This window comes from Acomys russatus, chromosome 13, assembly GCF_903995435.1.
Source record: "Acomys russatus chromosome 13, mAcoRus1.1, whole genome shotgun sequence".
Taxonomy (NCBI): Eukaryota; Metazoa; Chordata; class Mammalia; order Rodentia; family Muridae; genus Acomys; species Acomys russatus.
The window spans coordinates 58927134-58938689 of NC_067149.1; positions in this window are offsets into that span (position 1 = coordinate 58927134).

Genomic DNA, 11556 nt, shown 5'->3' on the forward strand with positions numbered 1-11556 from the left:
GTGGCTGGGCTGATGCTCCAAAGTGAGCTCAGCATATGAAGAAGCAAGTGAAAAGTCCCTGTGACTACAGCACACTGGCCTTGGAGGCAGGAGGGTGCACCCGGAGAATCAAGTGACCCACAGGTTGACAACTACTGCTTAACTTCAGAAAGAAAATAACTCAGAAACTCCACAAGTCTCTCAAAATAGAATAAATAATGTGATTCAATATATAACCATTAAGAAAATCAAACATGTGACCTGAAACACACACACACACCTCAAAAAGAAATCTCCAAATCTGATTAGGCTCATGGAAAATTCTGCCAGTGAAAACAAGGAGTGGTAGTACACACCTGTAATCCCAGGACTTGGTATCTGGAGGCAGTAAGATCGGGAATACTAGGTCATCGTCTGCTACATACTAAATCTGAGACCAACATGGACTACATGAGACCCTGTCTCAAACAAACAAACAAAAACAATCCTGGTAATTTTTTTTAATTAATGTTAATTCCACACAGTCCTTTTCAGAACATACAGTGTAGACTATTTTGAAATTCATTTTATAAAACTGGTATTTATTTAATAACAAAACCAAAAAGGAAAGCTGGGTAGCAGTGGCACACGCTTTTGAGCCCAGCCTTTGGAAGGTGGAGGCAGATAGATCTCTGAATTCAAGGTCAGCATGGTCTACAGAGTAAGTTCCAGGACAGCCAAGGCTACACAGAGAAACTCTGTCTTGAAAAACCAAGAACGAAACAAAAAAGAACTTTGGGCCCCTACAATGGTATTATTCACCCCAAATCAGCCAGAAGAAACCTTAAGAGAACCCCCCCTCCCATTTCCTTTAAGGGAGTTTGTGTAGGTTTTTGGTTCCTTTCTTGGGTTATAGATGTTTATTTTCATTGAGAGTTGGTTATAAGTTATTATTGGTCTTATTTAGAGAGAAAACAAGGTTGGACTCAGGGATGTCTCTCTTTTCATTTATCTTTCATTCTTAGGTTTGTAGATAGGGGTTGAAAAGAAAGAAGGGGAAATATAGACATGTATAGGGAAGATAGAACAAAAAATAGATTAGTGAATCTACTCCTCAACTTGATGCCTTAATTGTTACTCACAAGGTTATTCTTTTATTTACTGGTATAAAATTTTGTATATAGAGGCAAAATAAGTTTAATTTTAGATACATTGGTATAGAATTCAAATTTAAGATTATACTTCACACACATTATATATATTTCTACTCTAATATTCAGTATTGTAGTCATACAACTCAATTATAATACAATTTACTTCCAATACTTTGAAAGTGCTATTGCAGGCTGCAATAAGTAAGTTATACAAGTTAATTGTTAGTTGATCAAATCATGGTCATATCAATTACTACTCTATTTTTATCACAAGAATATACATCCTAGTTATAACAGATAGAGATGATTCTATAGAAAGATAGGTCTTTAAAAACCCTAGAGACATACAGAATATGGCATTTAAAGATATTTTTATTATTTTAAAAATAATAACTCCAGGGAGCACCCAGCCTACCTCAAAGAGGATGATGAGCATCAAAGAACCTCCTTATGGAGATGACTTCAAATGTGGTAAACAAGCCACTGGACAAAATGTCCTCATTTCTACCACAGACAGAATTCTGCCTGAAAACGGGCAAGCTTGGATGCAGGCAGAGTTGATGGCCAAACTCTGCCAAGATAAGTTAAGCAATTCCTCAATAGTTCATGCCTGACAAATATGTCTATCAGATATATTAGGCCAGAAAGCTGAAGATGATGCTCCAATGTTACAAAGAAATTTGGGTGACTGCTTAGGTAGCAAACTGTCTCTGTCATCTGCTCATTTGGGAAGCTGCAAACCTGCACTCCCTGGATACTCAGGTAACTAATTTTATTCCTTCTAAAGTCTCTGATGGGGGTTGAAGACCAGATAGTTTAGTTTTACAATTAAGCTTAGTTGTTTAGAGGTTAAGATGTTTTTAGGTCTAGATAGAAGTTTTAAGTTGATAATGATGAGATATGATAGATACTGATTTACATTCAGAATTTTAGACTCCCCAAGATAGGAAAGATATTTTCTTCAAGGCTGACAAATACAAATAGCCAAAACACTGTGACTATAACATTTATATAATTCCTGATTGTTTCGTGGTTCTTCTTGCTATAGGTAGCTTGTTGTATATATGTTTAGTAATATAAATGGATATGTAAAAATATTTAACAAAAAAATGGTGTCAACAAATTAGATTTCTTTCAAGCATCAAGCCTGATCATTGCATATGAAATAGTTCACAGAATTTTTTATATTGTTCTTTGTAAAGAAAATGTTTAAAGAATAAGAAAAAAACAAAAAGAAGAAGAAAAGGAAGGGAGGAAGGAAGGAAGGAAGGGAGAGAAGAAAGACATTTTGAAAAAAATAGACCATAGCACTACATTCCAGAATCTAACATCATGAGCCACTATGGGTTGTATATAAAATGTCCTCTTGAGGCATTTGAACACTTGTCCAACTGCGGCTGCTGTTTGGGAGGTTGTGAAACCTTTAGGAGCAGGCCATACCAGGAAAAAGTGGGTCACCGTAGGGCTGGCTGCTTCTTGGCTCTTCTCTGCTTTTTTATTGGCCCAGATTTAAGCAAGCTCCCTTGGCCACAGCCCAGAGCCATACCTGTCACCACCTCGACAGGCATGGTGAAGTGTTTCCCCTCAACCCTTTCCTCTCTTGTTTTGTTCTTTCTGTTATTCAGTCACAGTTGTGAGAACAGTAACTGTGGTTACCGCAGGGAGTTGATTCCAGAGTTGAAAGATAAATGCAATATTTAAAAAACAACCATCATTATTCATTAATTAGGCTGCTGAAGGAAAGTTACATGGTAGGAAGTTACAAGGGAGGAAGAAAGAATTCCACAAAATTCAATACCCATTCATTATTTTTAAAACTCAGAAATATAGAATAGTGGCACTCTTCAACATGAAAGGGAGTAATTGCAAGAACAGCCTCAAATAATATGTTTTCTGGTAAAACACAATAACTTATGCTCAAGGTCAAGAGCAAGCCAAGGATGACTATTCTTTTGCTCTTTGACATAATGCTGGAATCTCTAGTCAGTGCAAGTAAAACCAAAGCAAATAAAAAACATACAGATTTCAAACATAATAGTAAGACCACCCATGTGTTCGAAGATACCATTGTGGACATGAGTGATACCAAGCAACTTTACAAAAGCATCATCTAGCATTAACAACTGTGCCTAGATAAGTAAATAAAATACAAGATAAATACAAAAATTCAATTGTGCGTACTAACAATGAAGATATGAACATCAAAACTAACATTAAAATATTAGTTATAATAGCTTAAACTTAAAATATTTAAGTGTGAGTCTCACAAAGGATATACAAGGACTTAGAAAACTTGATGAATGAAATCAAAGACCTAAGAAAAAGAAAAGACACATTGTACTCCACACTGGACAACTGAAGAGGATAGCTTCATAATTTCTTTTCCCATTATCATTCAAGTTTAATGCTATTTCTATCAGAATTTCAGCAGGACATTCTGTAGCTGTAAGATTGTTCTAAACTATAACTGTGGAAAAGCAGAGAAACTCAAATCACTCACAGTTCTGAAGATAAAAAATAGAATGGGAAAAGACAGTTACCTTTTCACTGTGAACTGTACACACACACACGCGCGTGTGCACAGTGTGTATGAAGGGTGTGAAAGCGTGTGCACAGTGTGTATGAAGGGTGTGAAACTGACAAAGAGGCAGACACACAGATCAAAGAACACAGAAATAAACACCAAGCAACTTTCTAACATTGTGTGAAATCAACACAATGAAGGCAAGATAAGATTAGCAACAAATGATGGCAAAGCATCTAAATATCCATAGGAAATATATAATATCTGTAAGAAGAAGAGACAATAGACTTAAATATTGACCAGGTGTGGTGGTTTACACCTGTAAGTCCACCCCCTGGAAGGCAGACACAGACAGGTCTCTGAGCTCAAGTCCATCCATGTCTGCACAGTAAGTTATAAGCCAGTAAGAGCTACATATGAGACTCATAATCAAAAATCAAAACAGAACAGACCTAACTGCAAAGCAAAACACCATACAATCTTTAGGGACAATAGTATTAAGATTCTAAAACCAAGTAAATACTTTCTATACTTAACACCAGAAGGTAATACCTAACAGAAAAAAAGATTGATTTGAATTCACTCAGAATGAAAACTTTTGTTCTTTGAAAGATTGAGAGGAGGAAATTAAAACTATAGGCTGGAAGAAAACACTCACAAACTCCACAGCTAACAAAGGACTGGTGTCTAGCATAACATAGTGAGTTAAATGCTGAGAATGGTAAGGCCCAAGTAATTTAAAACCCTGGATACTTATGCCAGAGAAATAACAGGAAGTGTGTGTAATGTTTCCTGTAGCTTCTTCATTCACAATAGAGGAAACCTAGAAAGAGCAAGTTGTCAATAGGACAATGACTTTTTAAATCTGCATTTTATTTATCCCCTATGCTATGCTTTACATGGTCAACATGATAGGCCCCAGAACCAGGGTTCTCAACCTGTGGGTCTCAACCCCCTTGGGGTTGAATGACCTTTTTTTATAGGGCTCACATGTCAGATATCCTGCATATCAGATGATTTACAGTGAAATTCATAACAGTAGTGGAATGATAGTTAAGAAGTAGCAAGCAAAATAATGTTTTGGTTGGGGTCATCACAAGAGGAACTGTATTAAAGGATTGCAACCTTGGAAAGGCTGCAGTAGGATTGCCTAGGAGACTAGTCTCAGTGCACGGCTGTGAGGGTTATTTTGACTAGCTTAGTTAAGGGACTCCTTAACTCGCCACCTGTCAATAGGCTGGGGTTCTAGAATTAATAAAAGGAAGTGGGATGCACATTACCACCCATCACTCCGCTTCCTGGCCATAGCTGCACCGTGACCAGCCACCTTCCTGTTCCTGCTGCCATGCCTTGTATGCCTGGTGCCATGGCTTCCCAGCAGAGAGGAGGAAGGGCCCCTTTTGGCCTCTTTTGTAAGGGGATTTTGTAATCAGATTTACGAGGGATCCTTTACTGTCCTATCGCCTTTCAAGGGTCCCACCTCCCGATCTCCTGATACTGTCAACGTGTGTGTGCGTGTGTGTGTGTGTGTGTGTGTGTGTGTGTGTGTGTGAGAGAGAGAGAGAGAGAGAGAGAGAGAGAGAGAGAGAGAGAGAGAGAGAGAGAGAGAGAGAGAGAGAGAGATCCTTATTGTGTAGCCCAGGCTGGCCTCAGTCCTGACTTGCATCCTGAGCGCTGGGATGCTGAGCCTGCACCATCACACCTGACTCAGGGATAGGATTTTGGTGTGTAGATGTCCATCAAAACAAGCCCCAGCTCATAGCAGAGTCTCATGAACCACTGCTTGGAAATCCAGTTTGAGAGGCGACATTATAACCATTCAACTTTTAGACTTGGGGTTCTACTTATTTGTGAGTTTATTAGTACACACTAATTATATGTAGTGAGGAATTTCATTGTGATATTTTTATACAGATATATATTTTGATGATATTTACCCTCCCTGCTACCCTCTTCTGTCCCCCCTCACTCCACAGATCCTCTACCTAGCCTTCCTTCTGCTATAGTAGCTTTTGTATAAACTACTGGGGTTTAATTAGCTTTTCTCACAGGAGCATGGCTGGTGGGTTGCTTACAGGACAGTGGGCAACTATCGGTGGCTGCACAACCAAAGGCTGTGTCCTCACACAACTCCAGCAGTCACTAACTGCTTTTACATCCTCAGGAGCATGGTACTGCCATTGCATTTTTCATCTTCACTACTGTCTCAATTCTGGCTATACTTCACCACCACCACTCCCACCGAGACCCCCATCCATCTTGTTGCTCCCTGACAGCTAAAACCACATCTTCTGCCTCAAGAGAAAATCAACCCTTGTCTTCTGCTGAACTCTGCCTCCCTCCTGCCAGAGTGTTTAGAATGTATTTTTTTAATCATTTTTCTATTCTTTTTTATTATTATAATTTATTTGCATTACATGCTGATTGTAATCCCCTTGCTCTTCTTATTCCCACACTTCCTCCCTCTTCTGCCCTATTCCCCTCCCCTAGACCTCTGAATGGTGGGGTCCTCCTCCCCCACTGTCTGACCACTGCCTATCAGGTCTCATTTGGACAGCCTGGATCCCCTTCTTCTGTGTTCCCACAGGGCCTCTCCATCAGATCACTAGCACCAGAATTCTTGTCAGAGGCTGTCCTCCTCTCTCCCTCCTCATCCCCACGTAGAGAATGAGCTGTCCATTGGCTACATCTGAACAAGGGGTCTAGGTTCTCTGCTTCCAATGTCCATGGTTGTTGCATCAGCTCATGCAGGCCCCCCTGGTTCCAGATCCCTCTGCCTTGATGGTCTCCTTGTTGATCTCCTGACCCCTCCAGGTCCTTCCATCCACCCAACCCTTCAATACAACTCTCAGTGCTCCACCCAGAGTCTGGCTATGAGTCTTGGCATCTGTCCCCATCTCCTGCTGGGTGGAGTCTGTCAGAGGACATCTAAGTTGGGCTAATATCCACTTATAAGTGAGTGTATACCATGTGTGGAGGGCAGGCTTTGAAAGTGGATCAGTCTCACCCTCTTTCTAGATTATTCTCTCTGCTTCATGCTGGCAACTGGGGATGTGAGCTCTTAGCTTCCCTCTCCAGTCACTATGGCTGTGCTCCCACCACGTCTCTCCACCATGGTAAGCTTTTATCCCTCTGGAGTCCTCCTTCCACAAGTTGGCTTGGGTCCTGGTGTTTTATCTCAGCAAACATAACTATTAGGCATCCCAGTGGCCCTCTGTTATTTGTCCCTTCCACCAGCAGTCCACATCTTTGGTTGGGGATGGGAGAAGAGTAAGCTACTGATATGTTCTCTATTATGAAGACACGTGTACACCATACTGTAGAAAGGAATCTCCAGGTATATGTCGTGACTAGTACTGTTGCAGGATGTTTGATCCCATTGTGAACCCTCAGACTGTGAACTGTGAAAACCTGTTTCTTGTTGAGTGTGGCTCAGCCATGACACATATCTTTAACCTGAGAGCTTTCTGCTTACCATTAACAAGTCCTTGTGGTGCAGTTCAGCCCTAGCACACACCTTTAACCCAAGAGCTAAATAAAGTCAACCCTAGGACAAGAGGTGGAGCAAGAAACCAGCTGCCAGGGATTAAACAGAAAGGAGGGACATTGAGAGAAGGGACATCATGGAGAAGAAGAGGGGCTTCTGGTTTTTTCCTTCTGGCACGTTGGCTGAGTAGGAAGATCAGCTGGGTTCTTTCTCTACTCCTCTGAGCTAGTAGGTTTTCACCCCAATATCTGGCTCCTGCATCTTTATTGGTAAAATCAAACAACTAGAATCTTAGTTTTTTTAATAACAACATAGCACAATAACATTGTTGATGATTTGCTTGTTCAGAGCTAACACATCACACATACACACACACACACACACACACACACACACACACACACACACGTACAGCCCAGATGCCCCTAGGGAAGCGCAAGATTAATACCAGTAATATTGTTAGAACGCGGTCCATGGATGAAGCTGTGTGGGGAGAATTCTGGAAGCTTGTAAGAAAACAAGACCAGAGTCCTGTGACCTCTGTTCTTCAAACCCGTGCATTTGTTCTTGGACTGTGCTTCTGTGCCCCTCCCAGGAGTGGTAAATAGGAGTAGGTTTACTCCACAATCTTACTCCTCACATGGTGTTTCCAAGCATGACTGTTTCCTCATGACTGTCTACAGACTAACCCACATGAACATGCCTTGACCTTGTGACTGTAGACAGCTTGAACTCATGTGAACTTTGCTCATTTGACTTCACTTGACCCTCAGGATGTAAATTGATGCTCTGAATAAAGTTGGCTATTATCCAAGTCTTTAGTCCAACTCGTTTTTTAGGCTCCACTCTCTCTGGTTAATGCCCACCAATACTAGCAACACTGTGCCCAGAAGTGCCTGAGCCCAGACATCCAGAGAACGAGGGAAGAGTACAGGCCCGTGAGAGGGCTCAGACATCACAGTCTCAGAAACGTGGACGATCTGACCAAGGAGGGAAGCCTGCGCTCCAGGTGACTGGCTGACTGCCTTTGTCCTACCCACTGCGGCCTCCTCTTCCTAATTAATCTACTGTCTGGAACAGAGGTGCAAAGCAGGTTTTAGGGTTTACTGCCTGTTGCATTCTCAGCTGGTCAGCTCTCTGTAAAGCAGGGCTTCAGGAGTCTGTCCCCACACATTGATTCTTGGAGTGACTGTGGGGGCAGCACTGACTTTGGTTACTCTGGTTACGATTCTTTGGAAAACTAACCCACCCTGATCTGAGTCAAAGTATTCTGGTGACTAGACATCTCAGAGGTCCCACTGCCAAGTGCGTTCTTCTAGCCAAGATGATCATCATCCAACTCGTGCTTTTACCCACTAAGCCATCTCCCCAGCCCTTCTCCATCCTTGGGTCTTAGAAGGTCAATCAGAAGACACATTACCAATTCAAGCAAGCCACTTGGTGGGCAAGGACAAAGCCACTCAATGAAGAGTTAATACACAGCAGTTCTGAAGTTAGGGAGTCTCTGAGGTTCTCCTGGGCTCCTACTAGAGTGTGTGTATGTTTGTATGCATGTGTCTGTGTGTGTGTGTCTGTGTGTTGTGTTTATGTCTGTGTGGATGTCTGTGTGGATGTGTGTGCAGATGTGTGTGTTATGTTATATGTCTGTGTGGATGTGTGTGTTATGTTATATGTCTGTGTGTCTGTCTGTGTCTATGCATGTATCTGTGTGTATGTGTCTGTGTATTGTCTGTGTGCCTGTGTGTGTCTGTATGTCTGTATGTTTGTATGTGTGTATGTGTGTGTATGCATGTGTTGTGTGTGTCTGTGTATATATCTGTGTATTTGTGTATCTGTGTATGTGTATGTGTGTGTCTGTGTGTGTGTGTGTCTGTATGTCTGTCTGTGTGCCCGTGTGTATATTCATGTGTCTGTGTGTCTGCTTGTGTATGTGTGTCTGTATGTATGTATGTATACATGTGTCTGTATGTTGTCTGTGTGTGTGTGTCTGTCTGTCTGTCTTTGTGTATGCACGTGTGTGTGTGTATGTGCATGTCTGTGTGTGTGCCTTCATGTGTGTGAATGTGGGCACATGGTGGCACTGTACATGCACAGATGTCAGAGGCCAAGGCAGGGTATCTCTATGGTTTTTCTGCTGCATACACCAGACTTTCTGGCCCATGCACTCCTGGGGTCTCCTGTCTCCTTTTAGGGACACTGGCTTACAGAATCTTCCTCTGTGCATCAGGCTTTTATGTGGGCTCTGGGGTTCCAACTCAATTCCTCAGGCTTGCACAGCATGTGCAGGCCCCCCAGCCGCCAGCCCCTACCTGTTTGCCTGTTTTGTTTTGTTTTCTTTTGTGTTTTCGCTTAGGTGAGCTCAGGCTGGATTTCCCTCGCTGCAGGTGAGGAATTACTTCGCACTAATGCGCTCCTGTTCACCTTCTCCACTGCTCTCCATTCACACGTCATCACCCTAATAAGGAATAAAGGCTGGAGCTCATCATGCGTCGCTTTAACCTATTTGGATCCATTGAACACATTTTTACATTTTGATTTCAACCTGATGAGCTACCCAGGCACCTACTGAGCTCTTCCCGAAGAGAACAGAGAAGCATGAGATGAAACGTGGCCAGGACCAGGCACTGTATGCCACGTGAGGCCGCGGGAAGCTGGCGGAGAATGAGGACAATGCACGCAGACATTGGATCAAAGGAGAGACAGAAGAGGGTGGTCCCCGGTACACGAGTGAGCAGGCAGGAGAGAGTTGCCCCTCCAATCCATGTGGCATTTTAAAATTAACTCTCCAGCTTGAGACAGCCTGCAGCAACCATCTAGACAAAAGGAGGTGACACAAAGGAAAATGGGGGAATTAACATTTATTGTCTAATACATGCCAGAAACGATGCAGATTGCTTTCTGAATTCCCTCCCTTCAAGCCATACTGCAAGCACAAAACTAGTAAGCAATTTTCACCCAAGGTGGTAGCTGGGGCAGAGTTCAAACACAAGGCTGTCTCCTTCACAGCGGGCTATCCTTAGGCTACAAGGGTGCATAGCAGAGTCTGGCAGCTGCCATCAGAGAGGGTGGAGCCTGAGGTGGCCACTTCAGAACCAGCCCCATTTTAATTTGTCTGGCTCTATGTGTGTGGGCCGGTGTGCACATGCATGGGGGCAGGAAGAAGGGAAGGGTGGGATGTGTGTGTCTGTATGCATGTGTGTGCACATAGTGTCCATACATTGTGTTTGTACACATGTGTTTGTATGCATGTGTGTGTGTGTGTGTGTGTGTGTGTGTGTGTGTGTGTCTTGAAACTACAGAGGTGATCATGAGAAGCAAGGAAGAGCTCTGAAGGGAGGAAGAAGAGACAGTAATGGAATGTGTACGGCCAGAGAAGAGAAAGGAGAACAATTTGAGGAGTGTTATGGGGGACAGTAGAGGAAGGGATGAACTAAAATGGGGCATAATGACAGGTGCATCTAAAAAAATGCCATAATAAAAGCCATCACTCTGTAAGCCAACTTTAAGAATTAATTGCTTAAAAAAATGAGTATGTGTTCAAAAAAGATACTTATGTAAGTCAAGATGGGTGTGGTCATAATCCTTTGATCCCAGCAAAGTCAACTAGCCCTGGGATGTTTGAAGTGGGAGAGGAATTACACAAATAATAATTTCATGAAGGTAGTTTGATGCCGGAAGTAAGAAATCTGCCTCCATATTATATAATCTAAAAATGCCCCCACCACCTACCCCTACCCCACGCACAAGAGAAGGAAAGGGGGGAAAACTCCCAGAAATCACACAGTCAAGGCAAATGCAGTGAAATGGCTCATTGGTTACTGTGGCAACCGACTCTTCCTTGCTCTGGCTGCTTATCCCACGATCCCTCTGTCACCCTATTTTTAGACTGGAGACAACGAATGAAAATGGCTTTAATTTTTTTCTCTCTCTCTTTTCTATGTGATTAAGACAAGCATAACCTTTGGGGAAAGACTCGGCAGCCAGAATTCAAGAGTAGGAGCCGGGACCCTAGGTCCAACACTAAATGATGTTGTCTTTCTGAGATCTGGACCACTGGCTTCTTAGGAGTTTGGTGGCAAGAAAGGAGGAGAAACGCTGAGCGATGGAACCAAGCTTAAGTCGTGCAGATACGCACACCAAGGCAGGTGGAGAAACAGTCATTGAAAAGAAGTGAAAGGAACGAAGTGTGATGGTGCTTGATTATAGTCTCTGCCCTGGGGACGGCTCGGAGTTTAAGGCTAGCCTCTGCTACATACTAAGTTGGAGGCCAACCTGGGGTCCATAAAACCTGCCTTGTAACATAATAAAAATTTTAAATGGATAATAAAAAAGAAATAACAGTTCTGAGAAGGGGAGAGGCTGTGGACTCTCTGTTAAGAATGACCAGAGGGGAGGTCAGTGATCGACAAGGTGGCCCAAAGCTCAAAAATCTC